Genomic DNA, 26378 nt, shown 5'->3' with positions numbered 1-26378 from the left:
GACCAACTGTGAGAAACCCAGCCAGAAGCCAAGATTTTCAGTCCTACACATCTGGTCATGATGATTTTGGAATCTTTACACACTGATGATATGTCTTTGTTATGACTTTAGACTATATTCTGGCCAACTCATTAGGCAGGTATGGAAACAAATCCTGAGTCAGACCGAGTTCCTATCATGCGTGAAGAATACTGGACTCCTTTCATCCTGAAAGAGAAAAACAGTTCTGTGGATGGTTTCATGGAGCTGTTTTGCCATATTGTACATAAATGGAGTATATTACTCCTCAGTGTTTTCCTCTCTTCCACTCATTTTCAAAAAATAGAAAGAAGATCTGCTGCCTTTCATTTGTATGCTACTTTTCCTTATTTTTAGACCAAAGTTTGATAAGGATCTGAAGGCTTGAAAATAATTCATATGCATCATTTATAAAATATTTAAATAGTCTCTTAAAGACACCTTAAACCTAATCAGCCATCATTGTGATACGAAATTTTAAAAAAATGAAAGACAAGTTCATTTTAAAATAGTCTTTAGGTGGCCTGTATGTTATGCCAAATAGTATAGTACTAAGTTATATCTGAGATAAAAACAGGAGTGCAGGGTATTTTATTGTTCATTTCATCCCCTGGATCATAGCTCATTATTAAACAGTATGCAAAAAAATCAGTAATCATTAAATGCATAGGGAGGATTCATTGTTCATTAAGCATCTTCCCAGTTTACTGAATGTTCCTTGAGTTTCTGAGAAAATCATTTAATATCTTTTCATCTGCATTTAATGAAAAATAGTATCCTGAACTATCTATTGAATATATGGACTTACATCTAAAAGACTTTATTGAAAACCTTTCTTTTTTAAACCAAAGATTGAATCTCTTCCATGACTTGGAGTAATGAAAAAAGAAATATTTATTTTGAGGATAAGCCAATTTATATATTATTGGACATAACACAGACCACCCAGGCCTGAAGCCTACTGTTTATAGTTAAGGATCTTGAATCTACATATGCTCTTGATGAGCAAGAGCTATCTTTGTTCCAGCTAGAAAGTTTTATGTCTACAAAGGGTAATAATTTCATGTTTCTCCCCACCACCCTTGGCTAGTAAAACTCTGTCAAGGAGATTATTTCATTTCCACAGGGGAAAAGATTTCTTTGGACCTTAGTAATAATAACATTTCCAAATTTCATCTGTCAAAGGGCTAATGTTTAATATTGTTGGAAAACACTAGAGTTATATTTGCCTTCAAAACCAGTTTCTTATATAAATATGAGTATGTGTATGTGTGCATGAATGTATATACACACACACACACAAAATATAGCTGCCTTGTTTTTAGTGCAAAATTTGTACCTTGATTTGAAGCTTCATTTTCCTCTACTCAGCCATTAAATCCTAAGAATTCTTCAAAGGTTGGTTTTAGACTCTCTTCTTCTCTCTCTTCTGTATTCTCATTGTAAATAGCTTATCCCCTGTTCATAGCTTGAACTGCGGTCTAATGGTAGGAGGGAAGAAAGAGAAAATGGCATAGAGCAGAAGCTGTCAGGCATTAATATCCTCCACTTTTCATTGAAAAGTCATGTCAGTGGACCACTGTTTCTCGGTAAAGTAGAAGGTAGGATCAGAATTCGGAGGATTTGAAATACTGGTTTTGTATAGATCAGAGGGAAATGATAGGGTTGCTGGGCCACGTTCAGCCTTTGAGCACGGTGATGACCCCAGCAGCATACACCAGCCTCATTGTATTTACGGAGAAAGTAGTTTCTCGATGGTTGCAGTTTTGCCAATGGAGGCGATGCAAGGACTGAATGGGTAAGGAGTTTGGAGTAAGAGAATGTTTCCTAGGATTATGGAATTTAAAGTGGATTAGGAAGATGGTGAAGAAGAAAGCACTAATAGATGGGAAGTACTACGTAGCTAATGAATTGGAAGAAGAGGGACCAAAGAATCTTCATGGTGGGAATAGTTCATCAAGACAGAAGTTGTGGGGCACCTGGCTCAGTGGGTTAAAGCCTCTGCCTTCGGCTCAGGTCATGGTCCCAGGGTCCTGGGATCGAGCCCCGCATTGGGCTCTCTGCTCAGCAGGGAGCCTGCTTCCTCCACTCTCTCTCTCTCTGCCTGCCTCTCTGCCTACTTGTGATCTCCGTCTGTCAAATAAATAAAATCTTTAAAAAAAAAAAAGAAGTTGTAAATAGACTACTTGAATAAATGATTTAAGAATAGGTAGGATGGCAAGATTATGGTAATAACTGTGGAAGTAAATGACCTAGCTGACATGGAGTTATTCAGTGGAACCAAGAAGGCCAGAGGACCACCTGGATCCGACATGTGGATACGGAAATCATCCAGAGTAATGGAAGGATTTGAAATCCAGAGAAGACTCTGAGTTAAGTCCCCAAATCTTTGATGAATATGGGAGAATGACAAAAGATTAGTAGATATAACAGTGATTCAGAGGCAGAGGGGGTGGTATGACTGAATGTATAAGCCTCAAATGATCAGGATCTTTACTAAAGAACTGGAGATAAATGGTATAATGTGAGAAAGAGAGAGTAAGAAGAAGGTGATTAGTAAATAGATAGCCTTCTTTTGAGATGGCTGCTGGACATCTGTTGTCTCTAAGAGACAGCTACTTTTCACTGGAGACAGTCCAAAGGGAAAAAAAAAATACACATACACACAACTTTTTCAAGATGGAGTTAGCATTATAGGACAATACACAAGGTAATAGATACTCGGTGAAAGGTGATTTGGTAATAAAGTTGATTATGTGCTTACCACCTTTGGTTTTCATGTGTATTGGTGTTTGGAATGGAGTATACCTACTACAGATGAACTTTAATAATCTAACCATTAAAGAGATGAAGTCAAGAGTACTAGGATGAGTGAGAGAAATGATTAGAACTATGGGTGATGTCATTGCAAAATTTAAAAGTCAAATGAAACATCTACTGTCTAAGGACTGGAGAATTCTATTTTTGAATGTGGTAAACTAATTATGCACCTGTTGGAATTAAATTTCCCTCAGTGTCTCGTGCTGTTTAAAGAAAATGCTTCCAAGTTTTATATTCTTTGAGTTAATGATCATACGATCATGTTTATAAATTACAAAGATAGTATAAAAATTCCTTTTTCTTTAATGATTCATTTAACTTGGTGGTAAAATTAAAAAATTGTTTTCTCTTTGAATGATGTCATTATCCTTTCTTGGAAATATTTTTTAAAAAATTTTCCAGTGAAATAAATCTCCTCTTATTAAGCAGATACATTTGGCTGCTCCCATCCTCCAGTGTTGGACTCTGCATAGGCTTGAGAAAATCTCCTTGTGTTAAACAATTTCCTCAGATCCATTTAGTATTGAAATATAAATTTATAATCAAAGCTATTTATTGTTATTGGAAGTGTGAGAGGTAATCATGTAACTAACATAGATAGCTCAGTTATATTGTGTCAAGTGTTGTTAAAATATTTTACATGTACTAATTAAAGCTCAAAGCAATCCTATGGGGGTAGTCCCATTATTATCATCATGCTACTTTTACAGATGGGTAGACTGAGTTACAGAGAGGGTAAACTAACCTGCTGATAAGTGGCAGAGCCAGGACCTAGACCCAGCTGTTTGAATCCAGAGTCTGCAGTATTAACCATTATGCTAAATTACTTTATGTGATATCGGGAAGAATATGGCTTATGAAAAAATAAAACTTTTTCTTATCTTTTCTTTTTTCTTATCTTTTCCTTATTTTTTTAGTGCCATGGGTTACTGAGGATTCATTGTTTAAGACTGAAGAACCCAAAATACAGTGCCTTAAACTTAGCGAGAGAAATTTATTTCTTACATAAAAGAGAACCCTTGGTGGGCAGTCCAGGGCTGATACGGCAACACCACAGTCATTGTGTCTGGACCCACTATCTGTTTTATCCGCCTTGTGAATATATTTCATTCTTGAGATCGCTTCCTATACTAGCGTGGCTGCTGGAATTGCAGCCATTGTATCTGTCTTACAGGCAGTAAGAGTGAAAAAAGAAAAAAGACCCTTTCTATCAAATTTTGCTTTCTTTAAACAAAGCCCCACACAACACTTTTGCTCTCATTTCATGATTTAGAATTCAGTCATATGGTGGTCTTTTATTCTGGATAGCAGCACGCCTAACTAGATGATGGATTTCTGTTACTTAGAAAGGGAGAATGGATATCGTATCCAGGAGTCTGTGAGACACCATCCTTGGTATCCACATCTTTTCCTACTGGTCTTTGACACTTATTTATCAGAACATTTTGTACTGAAAAATTTATTTTTTAAAAATATTTCATTTATTTACTTGGGGGTAGGGGGAGAGAGAGAGAGAAAGACAGACGCAGGCTCTCCACTGACCTGGCAGCCCAAAGCTCAAGCTCCATCCCAGGACCCTGGGATCATGACCTGAGTGGAAGGCAGATGCTTAACTCACTGAGCCACCCAGGCACTCTGGACTGAAAATTTAAATAACAGACACAGGTGAGGGGAAATACTGAAAAACAGTAGAATGGGGATTTGGGGGCACTCATGGCATATGGTGAGAGTAACAAAAAGCAAATTGCAGAGGGCACAAGTCATAATTGCTGTAGTTTTCCTGTAGAGTCGAACTCTTCCATAAAGTGACTAGTGAAGTCTGATTATACGTTGACATAAAATTTGTTATTAACAGGTTAATAAAAAGCAGTACTTTTTAAGCAGTGTTTTTAAATTGGGCTTCTTGTCCCCAATGGGAAGGGAGTGGATGAAAAAATCCTCACTTTGTGTCATTTATTTAGGTGTGTAGAAGATTGATTATTGAACCAAGAATCCTAAGTGATAGAAGGAAGTTCTTTTCTAATTCTCCCTATCTCTCAGGAGATAAGCACTCTTGTCCACACCCTTCAAAGAGTGGAAAGCATGCTATATCCCATTTCACATGTAGTTGTGGGAGTTCTACCATACAGAAAAAAGAAAAACAGAAGTATTTTAGAGAAAAATGTCTCTTCCGAAAAGTCCCCCCCCCCTCCCATGGAAGATAATAAGTTTCCGATAGTTACTTAAATTCATTTCTTGTTTTATTCACACCTTGGATTTCATGATTGCTTTTGGTAATACATAAAAAGTCTTCATGGAAGTAGAGAATATTTTGCATAATATACATTTAAAAAAACTGTGAAACTAAATGTCATGATCCATATTCTTATTTTGGAATACAGGATAGCTAAGTAAAGTCTTGTTTATTTTCAGGGGAGATTAAGTACATCTTTTTTCTAAAGATGGTCTAAATATTAATATTTACATGACTTGTTCATTGTACACATTCTGTCAGTTATCACATTTTAGATGACTTAAGTTTCCAATAAGTAATCTAAGGATTTGAGTTAGAATGAGAAAAGCTACATCTTTATTTCAAGAGTGTATTAGGAACAAAATTCTGACCTTAAGGGTCAAAGATACTAGATAGATGATCATGGATTTCAGAAGGAATTCTTTTCTGTCTCCTCTTTGCTATTGTATTTTTTCTCTTGCGGCACAATTAGTAAACCCAGTTTACTAGTGTTATTGATGTTCTTTATTTGTTTTGTTTTGTTGCTTGTGGAAACCTGATTAGAGCTTTTCAGAGTGAATTTCAGCCAGAAGTGATTTATTTTGTGTATCTAAGCTGGATTCCAGCTGTTTGAGGTTTTTCACTTGGAAGTCTAGGTTTCACAGAGCATCTAGATGGAAAAGGCAATTCTTGGTTAAGATGCCTCTCCTCATCTTTCTTAAGCAGTTTAAATTCTTTGTTTTTCTAAGTTTCGAAGAATTTTACTAAGGTTTTCATGTTAAAAATCAGTATTTAAGCTTCAATTTGTTATACTGGTAGATTTATAGATTCCAAAATTTGCTTTTAAAAAATTGGCTAGTTTTAAGGAAGGATTCTGTGTTCTTTTTTAAGTTATTTGTACTCTTCTCATTTCACTTAAGCAAATCAGTAGAAATGTTTTGGAGAAACTTTCAGTTTTTATCATATCAAATCATACATACCCGAGAGAGCATCTGTAAAAATCTCAATTCAGTTTTTCTTATGTGAACTCCTGGTTATAAAATACTTCTCATGACACTTGCTGTATCAGGTTACCCATCAGCTTACTTTTTAGAAAGATTCTATATGATTGTTTCCTTCTTGACCATAATCCTTAGAAGAAAAGCCCCCCTTGAAAATTATATACCAGCAGTAAAACTTTATGTCTGTGATCATAATCTTACTGGGTTCAGTTGATCAGTAACCACCTCCAGGACTACAGTATGGTCACATTAACTTGGTATGGATTTCTGTGAGGTTTTCATGGTTCTAGTATCAATGAAGAGAAAAAAGTTGTATCTCATATTCTCTTACCACAGTATTAGTTTTAATCTTTAGAAAGTCACTTAACATGTGCAGGCTGTGGTTACTTTTATGATTATGTAGAAGTTCATTGTTCTGTATGGTAGCCACTGGCCGCATGTAGCTACTGAGTAGTTGGAAGCTACTGACCAGTTGGAATGTGGCTTGTCCAAATTCAGTGTGCTCCAAGTGTAAAGCACACACTGGATTTTGAAAACTTAGTGCAGAAAAAGGTGTAAATCTCACTAATAATTCTTTTATGTTATTTGTTGATATGATATATCCTAGACCAATTGGGTTATGTGAAATGTATTATTAAAATTAATTTCTCATCTTTCACTTTACTTTTTAATATATGGGCATTAGGAGATTGAAAACTTATATATACATAGCTTGCATTATATTTCTGTTGAATAGTGATGCTTTAGCAGATATAAAACTAGAGATGATCTCTGTTGATCCTTCTGTTCCCAGTATTGTGGTGATTCTCACTGATGTCCTGATTGACTATGGAGACATCATTTTGTTTTTGATTGTTATGATATTGCTCTCTATTGAGGACTTTCATAGTGTGTTACTTTGGAATGTAGAGCTCTTGGAAAATCCTTTCTGTTTCTCAGGGCATGAACCAGACTTCTTTGCTTTGAAAAATTTCTCCTTTACACTTTTTATGATGCCCAGATTTTCTCATTTTTGAAGTTGGATCTTTCTACATGGGAAGCTATCATCATGCCTTTCTTCATTGTTTTTATTATTGAAATACTCAGATTTATTAATTTTATCTGTGATCCCATTTATTCCATCCAAGTCTTTTGACTTCTCAGAGTCTGAGTTCTGGTCATTAGATCTAGAATGGATAATAGAATGAATATAGGATTTAGAGTCAAGAGTCTTAGATTCTAATTCTGGTTCCTTGTTTAATAATTTATTGACTTAACAATCCTGGACAAGACACTTATCTTCCTAAACCTCAATCTTTTTATCTGTAAAATGGGTATTTTGAGGTTCAAATAAAACCTCCTGTAAATATTATTACTACTTACCCATGCTCTTATTCAGAGATATTTTCCTTTTAACCTTCTTCTTGACAACATTTGGCTTCAAGGGTGCTGTCCTTTCCTAGTGTCCTTTATTCCTTGCTATTTATTCTTATCATTTTAGGTCTTCTCTTTCCCTTATCCCTTGATATTTGTGGTCCCATATTTTTAGTCTTTCTAACAGACTGTGGCTATAAAGAAAAATAGAGCAAATATCTTATTGCTCACGAAATGGAAAGTATCACTTGGGATTTGCATGTAGATTTTTAATAGCTGAGATCATTGATTCAGAGAAGAGTTTAATCCCAAGGGTGGGGGAGGGAGAACATCATATATTGAAGAAAACAAGACCCGAGGGGAAGGGAGAACCCAGCACATACTGAATACCTATCATGTGCCAGCACTGCTCTTGAGAGATGATTTCATATTACTTCCTTTTATTTCATGTTCACTGCAATTTTTTAAGGGACATTTGTTTTTTTCCTCCTGTCTCAAAGAGAAAGGAACTGCAGACTAGGCCATTAAGTAACTTGCTTTCAAGTTATTCAAGTCCCTCCTTACTGTTTATCTGCATTCTCCCTCCCCTCCAAGACCATTGTTTGGTAAGCACTGTTTACTTTGGGCGCTTGAGTTCTGTGCTAACAATGTAGACAGAGTTGATCTCCCGTGTACTAGTGAAACTAAATGAAATTTGAGTGTTTTTAAACAAGGATACCAGATACAATATTTATGAAATGAATTTTGTACTGTTTTGGGAAACATAGATCTCTAGACCAGTCTTTAGAGTGGGTGGAAGGGGTGGTAGTGGTAATTCAGGAGGCCTTCCTTCCCCAAGCTAAAAATGTCAACAGAACTTTTTAGGCCTGAAAGCTGCTGAACACTAAAAGGGAAACCTCTCAGTGTCTGATTTTCTTTCCCACATTCCCTTCGGATCCGGCTCTCGCTCTTCTGCCAACTAGTCCCTTACTGGTAGGCAAAGCTAAAATGGTCATTGTAAATTTGTGAATCATGCTGTGCCTTTCAGGACTAACTCCAGACTCACTTGAAATGTCTTCACAAATGTGGCTTATGACAGTCTCTGCCCACTTCCCCTCAAAGCTTTCCTCTATCCATGCTTTTCTGCTTATTAGCTCCCCACACGTCTCTCAGGTTCCACCAGTCTATTCTTCCCTTCTGACTTGCTGACTTTGTTTTTGGAGCAGCCAAAAGATACCAGATACCTTGTGCTTTCGAAGTCTAACGGCATATGTGCTGTACAGACTTGAGTGTCGTAGCAGGAGTGAATGGACTCTTGAGAAAGAATATCAAGTCCGTGTTCTCATATTAAAGAAAGCCAGACAAGCCCTCTCTCTCCCTCTCTCACACAGCAAAAAGGCTGCCGTTAGGGCCCCTCCATGGCTCAGTCAGTTAAGCGTCTGCCTTTGGCTCAGGTCATGATATCAGGGTCTTGGGATGGAACCTGGAGCCCTGACTTGGGCTCCCTGCTTAGCAGGGAGTCTGCTTCTTCCTCTCCCTCTGCCTCTGCTGTTTCTTCCCCACCCCCCACTTGTGTTCGTGGTGGTCTCTCTCTTGCTCTCTCAAATAAATAAAATCTTAAAAACAAACAAACAAAAAAAGAAGCCCAGACAGGACATTTACAAAATATGATTTGTAAGTGCACGGGTTTCTAAAGAAGTCTTTTTTCCCTTAAGGAGAAAAGAGGGATCTGTTATATTTCTAGAACAAATAACCCTTAACCTCTTTTTCATTTTCTCTTTCATTTACATGAATGAATATTTGAGAAGCTGTTATCTCCACATTCAGACCTCTGCAATTTTTCTATTTTAAAAAAATGAAGTATTGGGGCACCTGGGTGGCTCAGTGGGTTAAAAGCCTCTGCCTTCGGCTCAGGTCATGATCCTGGGGTCCTAGGATCGAGCCCCAATCGGGCTCTCTGCTCAGCAGGGAGCCTGCTTCCTCCTCTCTCTCTGCCTGCCTCTCTGCCTGCTTGTGCTCTCTGTCAAATAAATAAATAAAATCTTAAAAAAAATGAAGTATTACTGTTATATTAGGTAATTTTATTTCAAGCTAAATATCAGAACGCTTTAATTCTTCTGTCCTACTGTGTGATTGTCTTTTGTGCTTTTACTTAACTCTCCCTTCTTTTTAGCTTCTTGGAATTTTGCCTCTGAAGCTTGAATTTCCTTCCCTTTCTTCTACAAAAAAGAGATGCAGAACAAAGCATGGCTTCAAGTCCAAAGTAGATTTCCATCTTTAAGTTCCTGCAACCAATACAGGCTCCTTAAGGCCAAAGCCTGCCTGTTAGCCACTTGGCTGTTGGGTGACTCTGTGTTCTAGGACAGGGCACTGGACTAACTCTAAGAATGTGGAGTTTTGATATACTGTTGCCAAAGATTTTAAAAAATAAAATCACTCTGTGTATTAAGTATTTGTCTGGCAGGATACTGAAAACCTAAAATATAGCCCACACATACAAACTTGTTGGAAGACAAAATACATTTTTCACCAAGTTAGAGTCTCATAGTGAGAAAAGCCAAGCTAATTTGGATTTTAAAATTTTCCTCCCATTTTCCCCTACTGCCAAGCTCCACAGGGACCCCTAATCATGTAGCACTGAAAAGAAAATATTTTCTGCATTTTTAAATAGTTTTATTACTTTTGACTCAGCAGCATTTCAATTTACATATGCGAAGGAAAATAAAAAACTATAAGGAACGGACATTAGCTAGGGTGATATTTAAGGAGGGAATTAAGATGTGATTAGAATTACTTAGATGTCCCCATATATCAGTTTTGCCATCTTTAAAAAAAGAACGTTTGTAATCCTGAAACTGTGTGTGTATATATAAATCTTTTCAGCTTCTTTAATATATTTTTAAACATTTCCCAGGTTTGTTAAGTGTTCTGAGGTATTTTCTTGCTAAATATTAGATTATATACACATTAAATACTCTAAGATATTTTGCTCTAAAATGTCGCACATGAATATTTCACCTTTCAGAGCTAGTAAAAGCAAGAGTGTGTTGCAGAAAGTCAGCTTATAAAAAATGTAGATGATACTGTAAGCAGTATATCCTGATTATGCTATGGTACTTAATTCAGCAGAGCTCAGCTAATTTTCACATACAGAAATATGATGGACTAATACAGCTGTAGATGACCCCTTGAAGGTAAAATCTGATTTTGACCATTTGAGTATTTAGTTGTTATAAGAAGTTCTTTTACTTTGGATAGAATGTTAATTATACAGTATTTTTTCTACCTAGAACATAGAAGAAGGTATCTTCAGTGGTCCCTAGAATATGTTCTAGGGTACCTCATACAAATTTGGTATTGATTTATAGTTTCTTACTTTGAAACCTAGAATCAGAATGGGACTGCATCAAGTTTGAGCAAATCAAAAATGTGTGGATAATATTTTGCATCAGAATTTTTAAGTTTTAAGGAATCTGAAGGACCATTCAACTCAGTCCTTTCATTTTATACTTGGAGAAACTAAGGCTGAGAAACGTATGTTTCTGTTTAAGATTTTGTAATTGTTTAGTCAAAGAGCCAGATTTAAAAATGAGCATCTCAGACTCTGGCTTATCATAATTAATTATGGAGTCTAAGCTGGGAGGAGAAGACTGTTCACTAGAAAGAAAAGAGTTAGCCTCTCAGTATATCAGAACATATATCTATCTATCTCCCTATTTGTAGATGAACCAATTACTTCTGTGGAAATTCATGATAACCTTAAGACCATTCTGAGTCATTAAAGTTGTTGACTCCAGTAATGTAAGTGAAACATTGCTCAAGCAGGAATAGCTGTCTTTCCTTTCTCTTGCATTTCTAAATTATCAATGCCACATGATTGATATCTCAGAAATCCCTTCCAGATGGCTTTACTGTTTGTTTACTGGACTCTGTGGCAACACTGCTGATTCCTTATTCAGGCTAGTTGGATAGGGTTGGTTTTGTTTTTAAGGTAAATAAGACCGTTTTTATGTAAATCCATTGTTGTGTTTTGTGTGCTTGTTCAAAAAAACTTCGTTTTTCCAAGTAGTTTGATAAATTAAAAACTTTTTATTTTAGTGTCCTACCTGTGTAGAATGTTATTTTTAATAAAGCTTGGGGGAAAATAAAACATCCCTTTCTAAAGTTTCTCAAAAAATATCAGGGTATGTCTGCAACCAATCCCTTTTTTTCTCTTCCTTACTCAACTCTATCCCCCAGAATATTCACAGAAGTGGAGTTGTAAGGCTGGTAAGAGCCATCAAACTTAAGATTTCCCTTGAGATCCTCCTAGAATGGACGAGGAAGAATTCCGGAGCCCCTTCTCCTCCATACCCTCCCCTAGTGCTCCCTCCATCTTTTCTGTCTTCGTCACTCATTTCCCCCCTGGAGGTTGCTTTGCTCATTTTGTCATCTTAAAATTAAAATGCGAAAGGATGATAAATTCTGTGTTCGGTGAGTAATTTTGAGATTTTTTAAACTTTCATGACGGGCATTTAATCCTGTGTTTAGAGAGCTATATATTATGATGCCGGAACCCTCTGGCACTTCCCATACTCCCAAAAGACCACCAACAAAACCCCAGACAGTAACAGTGTATTGAGCACCTTCAGTGCTTCAGACCGGACCTCTGTGTCCTATGGCAGTGCTCTTATGGGAAGTCAGACTGTCTGATTTTACATTTGAGGAAGTGGAAGCCCTCTGAGGTCAAGTGATTTAACCGTTAGTCTGAACAGGTTCTCTGGTGCAGTTTTGTACTTCCTGCCTTAACCCCTTCCTTGATACCAGGGAAGTGCCCATCTGCTTTCTGTCACTCTAGATGAGATTCTTTCCCTAGAATTTCATATAGGTAGGATCACACAGTATATACACTTTTGGGTCTGGCTTCTTTTCTGCATTTTTTTTTTTAAAGATTTTATTTATTTATTTGACAGACAGAGATCACAAGTAGCCAGAGAGGCAGGCAGAGAGAGAGGAGGAAGCAGCTCCCTGCTGAGCAGAGAACCCGATGCGGGGCTCGATCCCAGGACCCCAGGATCATGACCTGAGCTGCAGGCAGAGGCTTTAACCCTCTGAACCACCCAGGCGCCCCTTCTCCATGTTTTTTAAATTAATCCGTTCTGTTGAGTTTATCACCAGTTGGTTGTTTTTTGTTTTTCTGTATTTTTTTTTTACTGCTGAGTAGTGTTCCCTTGTATGCCACAGTTTACGTATTCATATGTCTGCGGAATCCTCTTCAATTCGGGTCAACTTTTCCTTTGACAATTTATGTCGTATATATTTGTCCTCGATTTGTAAATAATTAGGTTATAATGTGATTATATCTCTTTGTATCTTTGGGGGGAGTGCTGTAACGTTGGACCTGTTAGATAGTGGTGTTAATGTCGTGGCAGATGCTGTCTGATTTCCTCTTGCTATTCTTGGCTTGATGTTTCAGCTTGGAGTTTAAGCTGATGAGTTTAGCTTGGGTAGGGATTATTACATTTTCTTTATAATCCTCCCACTGCTGAGGACAGGAGCTGCCATACACTCACCTTTGTTGTAGTAATAACAGAAGCAGTAGTAATAGGTGATATTTACTGAGCACTTAGTATAATAATTATATGAAGTTGGTGCAATTTTTTACATTTTACATATAGAGAGGCAGACACAGAATTTATACAACTTACTTGTCTGGTTCTATAGCCCTTCCTTTTAACTCTGATGCCTCAGTGCTTAGTAATTGTGGGATGAACGAATTGAATGTGTAAAAGCATAAGGATAGCTTCATAGTTTTCTGGATATGGTGTTAGTTACAAAAGTATATAACTCCATCCTGATATGACTCATTGATAGCAGTAGTTTTCATCATCCTTCCCCTGTTCCCACAATAAATGAATGATGTTACTTTATTAATCATATACGCACAGAGCAATATCTAGAATTCCAGTATGGTTACCAGAAATGAGGTAGAGACAGTCTAGGTGAATTCCTACTTGGCTGGTGACAAACAAGTAATCGGTCTTTTATTATGTTAAAGTACTGAGATTTTTTTACTTGTTTACTACAATAGCTAGTGTTAATGACCTTGATTTTATATTATTATTAAGTTTCATACTTTATCTTTATGTCTGCTTTAGTTGTTGTTTTGAAAGGAGTTATTATTTTTAAACTAATTTGTTAAGCTATCAAAAGATACTAAAAATCTGTCTTAAAGTTGATGTGCCTCTCTGCCTTTATTATCTTAAAGAACAATATAAGTTTTTAGATGGCTTTAATATCTGTTGTTATCAACACAATTCAGTTTGCAAGTTGATGTGTTACAAAGTTTAAACAAATATTACTAACAGATTAATTTAGAAGTAAATAATGAAATGAGATTCAGTAGTAGGTCATGAAACTCCACTTTGAATATCATTGTTAAACACAAATCTGGTCATGTCATTCTTCTGGTCCTGAGGCCTTTTGCCTTATAGGTGAATTTCAGGTGGTGTAGCCTGTGTCAGTCTCCTTCCACTCTGCTCCAGTTACATTAAACTTCTTCATTTCCCAAAATGTTCTCTTTTCTCTAACTCTTACAGATATTGCCTCTCCCTGCTTTCTTCTTCCCCTTCTTCCTTTATCACCTTAAATATGGCATTTTTCTGCATAGCCTTCCATGACCAAGCCAGGGTTAGGCATTCTTCCTTTGTGCTCCTATGATACTGTGTACTTTATATTGACCTACTTTCTATAATATTGTAGCACTTTCCATTTATATGTATACCCTGCTGGGTTGTGAACTTCTGGAAACTGGAAAACAGGGAAAATAGCTATTTCCAGCACTTGGCAACCTGCCAGGTACATAGTTAACTCATAGTAAATATTTGTGAAATATTGAAATGTGTGAATAAGTGAATGAATGATGAGTGAATGTGAATAAGGCCCTTGTCTACAAACTTTATGGGCTTCCTTTTTTTTTTTTTTTTTTTTAAACTCAGGTACAATTCCTGGTAAGTTAACAAAGCTAACTATAGCAGCATCCCCAGTCCTGCCTTTTAGACTTGATAGTTTTACATTATGGTCACTTATATTGCATTTGGGGTATTTAAAATAGCTCTAGGGGCACCTGGCTAGTTCAGTCTGTAGAGCATGGAATTCTTGATCCCAGGGTCATGAGTTCAAGCCCCATGTTGGGTGTGGAGCCTCCATAAAGAGACAAAAAACAAACAAAACCCCTCCTCATTAAAAAAAGCTGAACGACTCCCATTTGAGACTTACTTATACATATTTTTGTCTATATAAATTCATGCCACATTATCAGCATAAAAAATGAATACAAATTGATGTTAAGGACAATTGATAAGAGTAATTAATAAGAGACAGGGTAGCTAATTTAAACATATACAAACTTCTGGGCACCTGGGTGGCTCAGTTGGCTATGGAGTCTGTATCTGCCTTTGGCTCTGGTCTTGATCCCAGAGTCATGGAATCCAGTCCCAGGTCAGGTTCCCTGCACAGCGGGGAGTCTGCCTCTCCCTCTCCCCCTCTGCCTCTCCCCACTATTGTGCTCTCTCTCTTTCTCTAAAAATAAATAAATAAAATCTTTTCTAAAAAGTTTCTTAAAAAATATATATATATATAAATTTCTTTAGAAACTGAATATGAAAAACCCCAAAACTCTAGAATTGCTGTTAAAAAAAAAAATCCAAGAAATTTGGTACCCAATTAGAAATACATGAAGTATGATATTATTAGTTACTACACAGATAAAAATTTCTCTCTTTCAACATATATCTTTTGATAAATGTTCATTTTCATTTGATATATGTTCATTTTTCCAACATATATCTTTTGAGTGACTTACGTGCTATGCATGCTGTAGACACTTGGGATTCAGAATTGAACAATGTTAACTCCCTGAATGCTTTAATAAATAGGAAAAAAGGGAGCCTAGAACACACACACACGTTTATGCGTATATGTAAAATACTAATTAGTATGTTGTAGATAAGCCTATTTCCAAAACAAATACCTAAAGATTTTAGGATTATTTAAAGTGAGATATTAAAGTTGTTGTGAAAGAAACTAAATGATGGTAGGATTTGGGAAGAAAAAGGGAATTGTGCTTTGAATTTCCTTAAATTGATCTTCAGGAATAATATATTTGGCCTGTATGGTAGACTATGTTATTGTTCAGAAACCTTTGCTGCTCCTCCCTGGGAAGCATTATACTTCCCTATCCTATTGACCTCATGCCAGGCCTTAGCTTTGCCTTGTCTAATGAAATAGGAGTGGAAATGATTTATGTTTACTCATGAGCAGAAGCTTTGAGTCAGAACATAGTGTCCTATAGTCTCTTTTCTTCTCTGCTTTGACAATCAGAAGATCTGAATAGATGCTTCTTCCTCACCCTAAAGTCTCAAATAAAAATGACCTGTAAGTCGAGCCATTGCCAACCCTTGTTTGACATGTAACATGAGCAAGGGGAAAAAAAAAAAAACAACTTCTGTTGTTGAAAGCCATTGAAAATTTATTACAGCAACATAACCTAGCCCAATGGTTGTCCAGCTTGAGCATGATTTCTGGAACAGGGACACACAAAATGTGAGAAGCCCTAAATTTGGCAGAGTGGACTAGATAACCATGGAAATTACTATCATATTAGTCAGATTCAAATAAAAGCTGCTAAAAATACACAAAGAGCAAAGGGAGTTTGAGAAAGGAACAGTCAGTCACATCTGATTGTGGGAGAAAAATGCCATTGCAATGGACTTAGTAGGAATTCTCTCAAAAAAGGAGGGTGGTTATAGAGGTCATTGCATATGGCAGGACCAAGGGTGACCAAAATGAGAGAGGTGAGAAAGTGTGAAATGCATCTGAACATCACACTGATAGAGTTCGCTACTGAGAGACAGATAAGGGAGAGTCTCTCTCAGAAGTCCAGTTTTTTACCTGGTCTGTAATGAAGCACAGTGAAGTTTCAGATCAGTATTGTTTTTTGTATTCATGTGTATTCATGTCTTGCATTGAGGTGCTTTGGGAGTTTTCCTTGCTAAAGGTGGCGAATTAATACCAAGTAGGCCTTATGATTGTCCAGGAAGTTCTGGAGAGACTGCTCTAATAAAAGCTATTGTTGAAGAGGAAGTTAGTGAGAGAGGCCAGTGTGGAGTCCTGAGCAAAGGACACTTTCTGGCAAGTCAGGTTCAGCTAGGAGACACGTGAAAGTGAGGAAATGGAAATTGATTCCTTGCGCAGCAGTCCCATGTAAAGTCTTTGCATAGAACCAGTTGGAAGAGCATTGTGGTCTCCCTTCATTCAGATGTTTTGTAGTTTCTCTTCTTTGGCCCAAGGTCCCACTGCTTCTCTATAGTATTTCTCTTCCACCAGGAGATCTTAGCAGGGAGAAAGCTAGTTGACTGGGATGTAGAATGATTTTACTGTTGTGTGGGGCTGTCAAGGAGTGAACTGTTTAAGGCAGATCATTTAGCTTTTCTGGGCCTTGGTTTCTTAATTTGTAAAATATAATTCTCCCAGGTTTCGGTATTTCATTTTTTAATACTTTTGGCCAACAGAATTCCAATATGTGTCAACTCACCTAATTTCTATTAAACATACCACAGATTAAGTTCATAATTTTTGAAATGCATGAAGTACGTGCAGTATTTGAAGTGAAGGTATTTCTTTTAGAGTTGGTATACTCTGTAGTGCTCAGTTAATCAGAAAACAGTTTTCTGAAAGCTTCCAAAATATTGTTTTTGCTCCATTACCCTATAGATGGTGTTTTTTATTTATTTTTAGATTTGAACTTTGATACTGAATAAGCATAAGCTTATGAAGAAGTATTGCCTCCTGTCCCAGTCTCAAATAGCTTCTCATTTTGTTCAATATGAAAACCAATTGCCACTGTTATTTTAATGACATAGATACCAACATGCATTTGAAAACAAATTAATGTTGATTCAAAGATTTTGTATAATTGAAAACATTCATTTTAATCTCTTTTACAACCATTATAGGAGGGGGAAGAAATGAAAATACTTGCCAGTCTTGAGGTCTTTAAAAAAAATAGATTGATTCAGAATTGTGGTTATAATTCTGTCTAATGTAAATAATTTGTGGCCATAGCAATGCCCAAATCTTAAGGAACTTGCTAAGTTTTTCCTTGGATTTACATAAAATACCATTTGATCTTAAATTTGGTTTTTGCCTCCAGTTAATTTGTCAAGTCTAAACACATGCCATTTCCTCAGCAACTGCAAACAGGCCTTTCAAGTTCGGTTCAGGGCAACTCAGATCTACTGCTTTTTCAAGTGTTTTAAAACTTGACTAGTATTGCTGTTACTAGTTCATTTTGGGAGGGAAATTCATCCTAATTCCCATTTCTTTTAGAAACCTTCTAAAGGTGATTCTTGGTTCCTCAGCAATTGAAGACAGTTTGGAGCATGACCTTCCTTAGTCTGGGTTTTAAAGCAAAAACAGTTCCAGCCTCTGCAAGTTTAAGGAGAAATATGATTCTTTTGGAGTTGTTACTGTAAGTTTGTTACCCAAATGTTTCCAATTTATATTTAGGACACACCAGGAAAAGTGCACAATATTCATCTGGGGACTTGCAATCACACTTGATTACCCGTAACTGCTGCCTGCTTCAGCAACGTCCTTTAGGTCCCTTAGAAAAAAGCTAGGCACCAATGTTCCATTCCATATGAAATAAAGTACCAGAATCAAAAATAACATTTTTAATGCACTTGGAGAATTGACTTATAGTTAAAGAAATCCAATTGAAAATTAGTTTGAAGATGTATAATATGCTCATGAAGCAAAGAAAATAATTGTCCTCAGATTTCTTGGTTTGTTGCTGCTCCATCTTCAGATTTTTGTATGAGGTTCTTAAGATAGGAACATAACATTAATTATTTTGCTTTCTCTTATCAGTGCCATATGCAGGCTGAAACTGAACTCTCTCAGTCTGTTAGTCAAATAATATTAGACCTAAGAGGAAAAGCCTGTTGTACATATGTATGTAAGCAATGTAATGTATTTTAATTGTGCACCCCAAGTTCTGAGTAGTAAATTGAAATTGTTTACTTAAGCCATTGGAGCATGCTATGTAATTAGGATACTGAAGGTTCTTAAAAATTTTTTTTAATTTTAAACAAAACAAAAAATAAAAGGCTAGAATTAATTTCATGTCAATCTTTTTTTGTTATTTTTATGATAAACAGGTGTCAATCAAAATTCTGTAGTTATTGATCAAATTTGAGTTACTAATTTATAACTGAGGACTTAGGTAAGTTTCTAACACCTGAAAATGGATTAGGAAAATTAATGAGAAAAAGTGATTTATTCTTTTATGTGGGTTTTCAAAACAAAATAAAAATTTAACTTAAAAAAACACAAAAATATACAGTTCAACAAAGATGATGGAGATGGCTTCAAGAGCAGCCTAATCCCAGAACTTGCACATCCCTTGTGGAAACATTGATATCTTCATTAACATTAGGAAACCACCAAGTACTTTGGTCCTATCCAGTGCTGCTGAATGGGCTAGACTTGGCATATATCTAGCCAGAAAAGGGAGCCAGAGAAGTAAGAATATTTCTTATATAATATATTCTTATAGGGCTGCTCAGCCTCTAACATAAATTATATTAATCAACTTACGGATATTCATACTATAACCTTCCTTTGTTAGATGTCAGCTAGATTCAGGGATATGTCATTTTCAGTGCTTGTATTGGTTCAGTGCTTGTATATGATTTTAAGATATTTCAACACTGTACTAAAACTTTTTTTTTTTTTTTTAAATGAGAGAGAGCATGCATGTGTGCATGGTGGGGTGGCTGGGGGGTGGCAAAGGGTGAGAGAGAATTTTAAGCAGGCTCCATGCACAGTGAGGAGCCCGTCTGCAGGGCTTGAGCTCGCAGCCTTGAGGACCTGAGCTGAAATCAACAGTTGGATGCTTAATCCACTTAGCCGCCCACGTGCCCTAGCATACTACAGCATTTCAGTAAAATCATGGACTTTTACTTTAATTTTAAAAAAAGAAGGGTGCCTCGGTGGCTTAGTGGGTCAAGCCTCTGCTTCAGCTCAGGTCATGGTATTAGGGTCCTGGAATCGAGTCCCGATCTCTGCTGAATAGAGAGCCTGCTTCCCCTGCTCTCTCTGCCTGCCTGCCTCTCTGACTACTTGGGATTTCTCTCTCTGTGTGTCAAATAAATAAATAAAATCTTTAAAAAAAAAAAAGAAAGAAAACTATATAAAATTGCATGAGTTTTCTTTATAATACAACAGTGAGTTACAGATTTGAAGCATTTAAATAGGCATTTTGGTTCCTTTTTAACTTTCACATTAAACTTTTTAGGCATATTCACTCCAAATATATTTATGTTTTTAGTACCAGTAATAATTAGACAAATCAAAATTTTGATTTTGATTCAGCTGTTATTTATAACTATTATTTATAATTAACTTTATATGCCATTCTTTTTATACCTTCCATATACCTGAAGTCTAAGCATTTTCTGTTTTAAATAATTTTGTTCACATATAATAATGTAACTTGTTTTTGATACTGACTTCGGTGATTACGATACAATCAACAGAATAGAATATTTTAAGGCTTATTGGTGTACTCAATTATTTTAAATCTAGTTCATCTTTATTTGTTGCCAGTCTTTTAGGATCATTAATTATGGTTTTGCATATACAGCTTTTCTCAAATAATTTAGGAAGATAAATGGAGAAAGACTGGACTAAAGAAATTTGAAGCTGAATTAGAAATATAAAGCAGAGGAGAGTAATTAAGCTCTTGAAAAGCACTGCTGATACAAGAAATTTTGTGTCATAACTTTTAGTTAAGGTCATAACTTTTAGTCAAGATTATTTTTAGCCTTGACATACATACACAGAGCTTTGTATATGCCTTTTATTTTTTTTATGGCCAGAGATGGCATATAATTTATCTTTGTCTTCCTCGAGGGTACAGTGTTTTCTGTGTATGAGCTGCCCAATAAATAAATGACTGTTAAGCAAATAAAGATAGACAATGTAATATTTAATCAATATTTGAGTTTCCTTTTAATCAATTCAGTGATTAAAAGTGGATAGAAGAACTCTGAATTTGATACTTAATGCATATTTCTTCTTTTTTTTAATCTTTGTAGTCACCTAATTACATGTTCACTGGGGATACAGTTTCAGAAAATTTTAACTTAAACTATCCAGTTAGTAATTTTATGCCTTCTAGCAAAACTTTTACAGCAGTATTAATTAGCAACATTGACTACTTGGAGTTTACGTTCTCTGCCATTGTGGAGGTGAAATAGAGATGACTAACTTTTGCACTGTTTAATTTGTTCCAAAGTACTCCAGTATTGATGTTTTAAATTAAACTACACAAATGATACATAAATTTATACTTGTAAAATTTTTAAAATATATAATATAGAGAGTAAAAGGTTATATTCTTTTCATGCATCTTAACCCATTCGACTTTATTAGGTAGCCTACTATCAAGTGTTTTGGATATATCTTTTTGACCACTTTCTATATAACATTTTATATGTATATACTAAACATTTTTACATTTTGTCACTCATTGTATTTCAGCATCGATATTTAATATAGCCAATAATGTTACATTTAATCGTTATTGGGTTATATCTGTAGAATTCCTTCTTTTATTTGACAGTGTCTCTTATCAGGTCTTTCTATAGCAGACCAACCTAATATTTGGTCTTGTAGTCTTAAAGTTAAAAAAGGAAAGCTTCTTTTTGAATCTTTGCAAGAATAAGTTCCACATCATTAAGTATTACAAAACAATAAGCAAACATAGTAATAGTAGCAGGCTAGTAATCTAGGGCAAATTCAGTGTTTTAAAAAAAAATTTATTTTCAATGTTGATGAGATCATTTTTTATTTCTTATTAGTGACAGAATAATTAATTTTATTTTTCTATACTGATTTGTAACTTTTAGATTAGAATTTTCTAGTAACTTAGAATAATTCATTCTATTTTTTCTGTTGTGATTTCTAATAACATTAGCATTAAATAAAATAATAATTAATAGAATTACAGAATTAGAAGACATTCAGTCAGACAATTATGAAGATAATTTACTTCCAGGCTCTTGTTTAACAACAAAATTGAACCCTAAAGTTAAATGATTTACTCCAGGTTGGGAGTGAAGTTACAGCTGTGAATCATTCAAATCGAGGTTCTTTCCACTATACCATGCACAGCCTTCAAGAAATGTTTTAGGGGCGCCTGGGTGGCTCAGTGGGTTAAGCCACTGCCTTCGGCTCAGGTCATGATCTCAGGGTCCTGGGATCGAGTTCCGCATCAGGCTCTCTGCTCAGCAGGGAGCCTGCTTCCTTCCCTCTCTCTCTCTCTGCCTGCCTCTGTACCTACTTGTGATCTCTCTCTGTCAAATAAATAAATAAAATCTTTAAAAAAAAAAGAAAGAAATGTTTTAAGGATTTATAAAGTACTACATCTTTTATATCCCATTATGTTTACCAAATAAAAACTGTATATAAAAAAGTAGGAAACAGGGACGCCTGGGTGGCTCAGTTGGTTAAGCAGCTGCCTTCGGCTCAGGTCATGATCCCAGCGTCCTGGGATCGAGTCCCACATCGGGCTCCTTGCTCCGCAGGGAGCCTGCTCCTTTCTCTAACTCTGCCTTCCACTCTGTCTGCCTGTGCTCGATCTCACTCGCTTTCTCTCTGACAAATAAATAAATAAAATCTTTAAAAAAAAAAAAAAAGTAGGAAACAAAAGTTTTCATTGTTTTCAGCTTAATGGAGAACATGATGATGTAGCACATGTACATATTAGATTTTTATGCTGGTGTCAAATGGTAGGGTGCTCTTAAAGATTTCTTAAGTATGAATGATAAAAAACAGGAACATCAGCTATAATTAAAAGTCTAATATTATGATAATTACTTGTGTGAATTTAATGCAATGTAACTGAGATTAACAATATTTCGAGGGTCAGTAAATGTATTTTTAAGGGTGCACATGCTACAAAATGATCTGAAATCACCTCACAGAGCTGCAAACTCTTCCAAAAATGGTTTACTAGTGACATCTGCTGGTATAATATGGTAATAAAAATAAAAGTATCTCCTGGAAGTAATTTCATGGAAATTAAGTGTGAGACAAAGAATCTTTGTGGGTAGAATTGGTTTTTTTAGCTATCATTTACACTTACAATAAAAAAAAAATCGTGTTTGTGGGTTCCCCCGTCCGTTGGCATTGACCAAATATATTTTTCTTATAACATTATTAAACTTTATACTTTCTTATCCACAGTATGTAATTCCAGCTTGAACCTCTTTAATAAGTTTTTTTTTTTTAAGATTTTATTTATTTGAGAGAAAGAGAGAGAGCACGAGCACGAGCGTGAGCAGGGGGAGGTCCAGAGGGAGAGGGAGAAGCAGACTGCCTGCTGAGCAGGGAGCCCAGTGTGGGTCTCATCCCAGGACCCTGGGATCCTGACCTGAGCCGAAGGCAGACGCTTAACCCACTGAGCCACCCATGTGCCCTATAGTAAGTTTTGGGTCACCTAAGTTTTTTGATATGATGCTGCAGTTTTTTCCTTCCTCTTTCCTGAACCTTGCACATAACCTTGCAAATGTAGAAAGTCAATAACTACGGTTGAGTCATAACAGGTATTTACACCATTTATAGCCTAATAGAAAAATCTATGTGTACATGAGTTATATTCATTGTATTTGTGCACACTCAAAAATAATATATATTGTTATATATATATATATAGTTATATATATTACATGTATATGTATATGTATATTTATTATATATATGTAATATATAACTTTATATTAGAGGATGATTTCATTAGGAGGGGAAATGACTTTGTGTTCCCCACTACCTCCCATGGAATTGATTCTCTGCACTCTAAAATATAGAGAAATAAACTACACTCAGTCCTTGGATATTTTCTCTCTTGGCACTTATTTCCCAGATTGTACCTAGTCCTGTGGATTTAAGATCTACTTCTAGAAGAATCACCCTCTTGACACCCAAACCTGGACAGCAGCCGCTTGCTTCATTAACAGTTCCATTTGTAGATAACATTCATCTCAAACTTACCAGGTGTAAAATAAAACTTTGATTTTCTCCTCACATCTGTCCCTCCCGTAGTCTTTCCTCCACTTCAGTAAATGGACATTTTATACTTCTGCTTGCTCAAGTAAAAAATACTTCAATAATTTGTAAATGTTCTCCCTCTCTTGTCTACATTCAAACCATCAAGAAGTTCCACCAATTCTGCTTTTGAAATACATTTGGAGTCTTAGTAACCTTTCTCTACTTCTACCACTTAATGATCCAGCAAGACCACAGTCATCTTTCCACTCCTAATTAGCCTCTTTGCTGTTAACCTTGCCTTCCCGTGGTTTGGTTTTCAATGAGCAGCCGGAGATTTTCTTAAAATTTAAGACAGGTTTTGTCATTCTTCTGCCCATAGCCATCCACAGTTTTTTTATTTGTTTTGTTTTGTTTTGTTTTTACTGTGCCTAACTACAAGAACTGTAGACCATGCCTTACCTCCTCCCTGTGACTGTGACCTTTCACTGAGGCTTAGCTCCAGCTGCAGTAGTCTACTCTGGTGTTCTCCTTCCCGGCCAGGCAGACTCCTCATCAGGGGCTTTGTGCTTGTTCTTCCTTCGATCAAATACTCTTCCCTCCATTCTGTAAGGCTTCCCATCACATCCTCAAATTTCACCTTGTTGGAGAGGCCCTTCTGGACTATACTACATAAAATAAGAAGGCCCGACCCCATCAGTTTCTCCTGTTACCCTGTGTCGTGTTTGTCATAGCACTCATCACCACCTGACATATTTACTTGTTTCGTCCTACCTTTCCCTGACCTAGAATGTCAGCTGTATGAAAACAGAGCTTCCGTATTGTCTGCTGTTACCTCCTTAGCACTGGGACCAGAGCGCACACATAGTAGGCATTCATTCAGTATTTGTTGAGGAAATCCTCCAGCCTTAAGACCTGAATGCAGAAAGTAATTTGATTTGCATTATAATAACCGAATCTGTTAAATAGTGAGGCACCTTCTAATGGGGTTTGTTCTGTATAAATCTTTCTGTGTGTACCATACGTTTTATATTTAACTCTGATTACGATAGCATTTCGGTTAGGCTAAAGCTCAGACAATACTCTTGGTATCAAAATGCAGGGCGATATTACTATTTTAAAGATTCTTTTTAGGGGAATAATTACTTTTTTGTTCTTTTGACATAGACATCTGACCCTCAATTACATTAACAGACCTTATACACATGAATGGAAAGAAGAATAGCCCCTTTTGAATTCGGGCTAAGACTTTATCAACATGAAGTGCTTCCCACAGGGTTCTGCTGAAAGAACCAAACTTCCATCATAATGAAATTGCAAATTCATTTGTACATGCCCCTTTTTATTTGAAAGCTACTTTTTGATGTTTGGTCTGCAATTAGATTTATTGTTTAAGGTCACAAATATGCAATCCTGACTAGACCAAGTTGTCAGAATCCTTTATCTATTCAGCACTGCACAAAGATAAATGGCTATCTCTTAACAATAGCATACCAAAGCCAAAATTTGTTCCCACTTGTATATAATCTTTAATCAATCTGCTGCTTTCTGTTTTCCAGTCAATAGACGCCTAGCCTTACTTCTTTCACCACCCCACCTATCTAGAAATTGCCCAATTATGGGTTTTAAATTACTGAGAAACACTTTCTTCAGATGGAAAAAGATAACATTCAGATTTAAGAATGTTAATGCTATAATTTTCCCATGCATATTTTTAGCTTTACATACGAATTATTTTGCCTTTTCCCTCATTCTGTGTGGGGTGAATAAATATGTTGTACCTTAGCTAAATTTTGTGATTACATTTCTCACTGTTAACATGACTGCAGAGTAGATCATGTTGCTTAATGAAAATGAATTCTTAAGAGTTTTTCAAGTTTTCTGTGTGCATGAATTAAATTCTTTTCTGAGAGTCTGTGTGTTCTTTCTACATTTACACTTTTTTCAGAAGGACTTCTTAATATTTTTATGCATTTCCTTTGTGACCTTTCATATAAAAGGTATACTGAGAGAATCACCCAATTAGATTTGAGGCCGTACTTTTTATACAAGACTATCCAGTGTCTAAAATTAACATACATTTGGGTATCATCAGTCTCTATAGTTTCTCCAAGGGATTCTGATACTAGATATCCAAGAATTCTTTAGCAACTTGGTCATACTTATAAAGCAGACCATTAAGACCAGTATAGTACTGTCCCCATTTTAAAATCTTGTTTAAATATTTTTTGCAGATCTGAGAATCTTTTTTTCTTAATTGTCATGCGGTTTGAACCTTCCCTAAATTAAAAGGAATACACTCTTTCAGAAGGAGGTATAAGAGAAAACTAAAGCTTTTAAGTCAGAGGAATTTTTAAATTTTTTTCCTAAATTCTGACTACGATTTATTTTGTGACTTTTTGGAAATTGCTGCATTTTCCCAGGGGGGGTGGGGGGGTGTCCAGGGGAGGGGTGGCCCTGCCCAGCTATGGAATAGAGAAATACCTGTTCATAGAGGTGTGATATAATTAAATGAAACAACACATATAAGGTGCGCAAAACAATGCCCAGCGATAGTAAATACTCAGTAAATATTATTTGAATGCCTGCGTCTATGCCCTCCCCTTACCCCCATTCTTTCCCCCATGCTATGTTATCCGTTCTCATTGGGCTTACTCAGAAGTTAAAACTGTTGAAATAAACTTGAAGCCTTTTTGTGCCTGCCAACTCTACGTTGCTCTGCATTCACTGAATTAGTAAGTAGGGAGAAGTCAGGACCTTGAATTGACCTATTCAGAATACCCAGCAGGTGTATGTGGCCTTTTCTTCTCAGCAAATTGCTCCCCCAGGGATTAGGTAAAATGAATATTCCACTCATTTTAAGTCCACATGGAGCTCTCAGAAGGTGTACTTAAATCTCTCTT

The 26378-nt window shown here is 36.1% G+C and overlaps 1 protein-coding gene across 4 annotated transcripts in view; it reads left to right on the top strand.

The window, feature by feature from the left end:
* TMEM135 (transmembrane protein 135) overlaps positions 1-26378 on the top strand; it is a 250030-nt gene that overhangs the window by 188462 nt on the left and 35190 nt on the right. The gene's annotated exons all lie outside the window — the stretch shown is intronic.

Source organism: Mustela nivalis (genome assembly GCF_964662115.1).
Source record: "Mustela nivalis genome assembly, chromosome: 9".
In the NCBI taxonomy this organism is placed as follows: Eukaryota; Metazoa; Chordata; class Mammalia; order Carnivora; family Mustelidae; genus Mustela; species Mustela nivalis.
The sequence above is the reverse complement of the archived record's forward strand: the minus strand, read 5'-3'. Positions and strand labels throughout refer to the sequence as shown.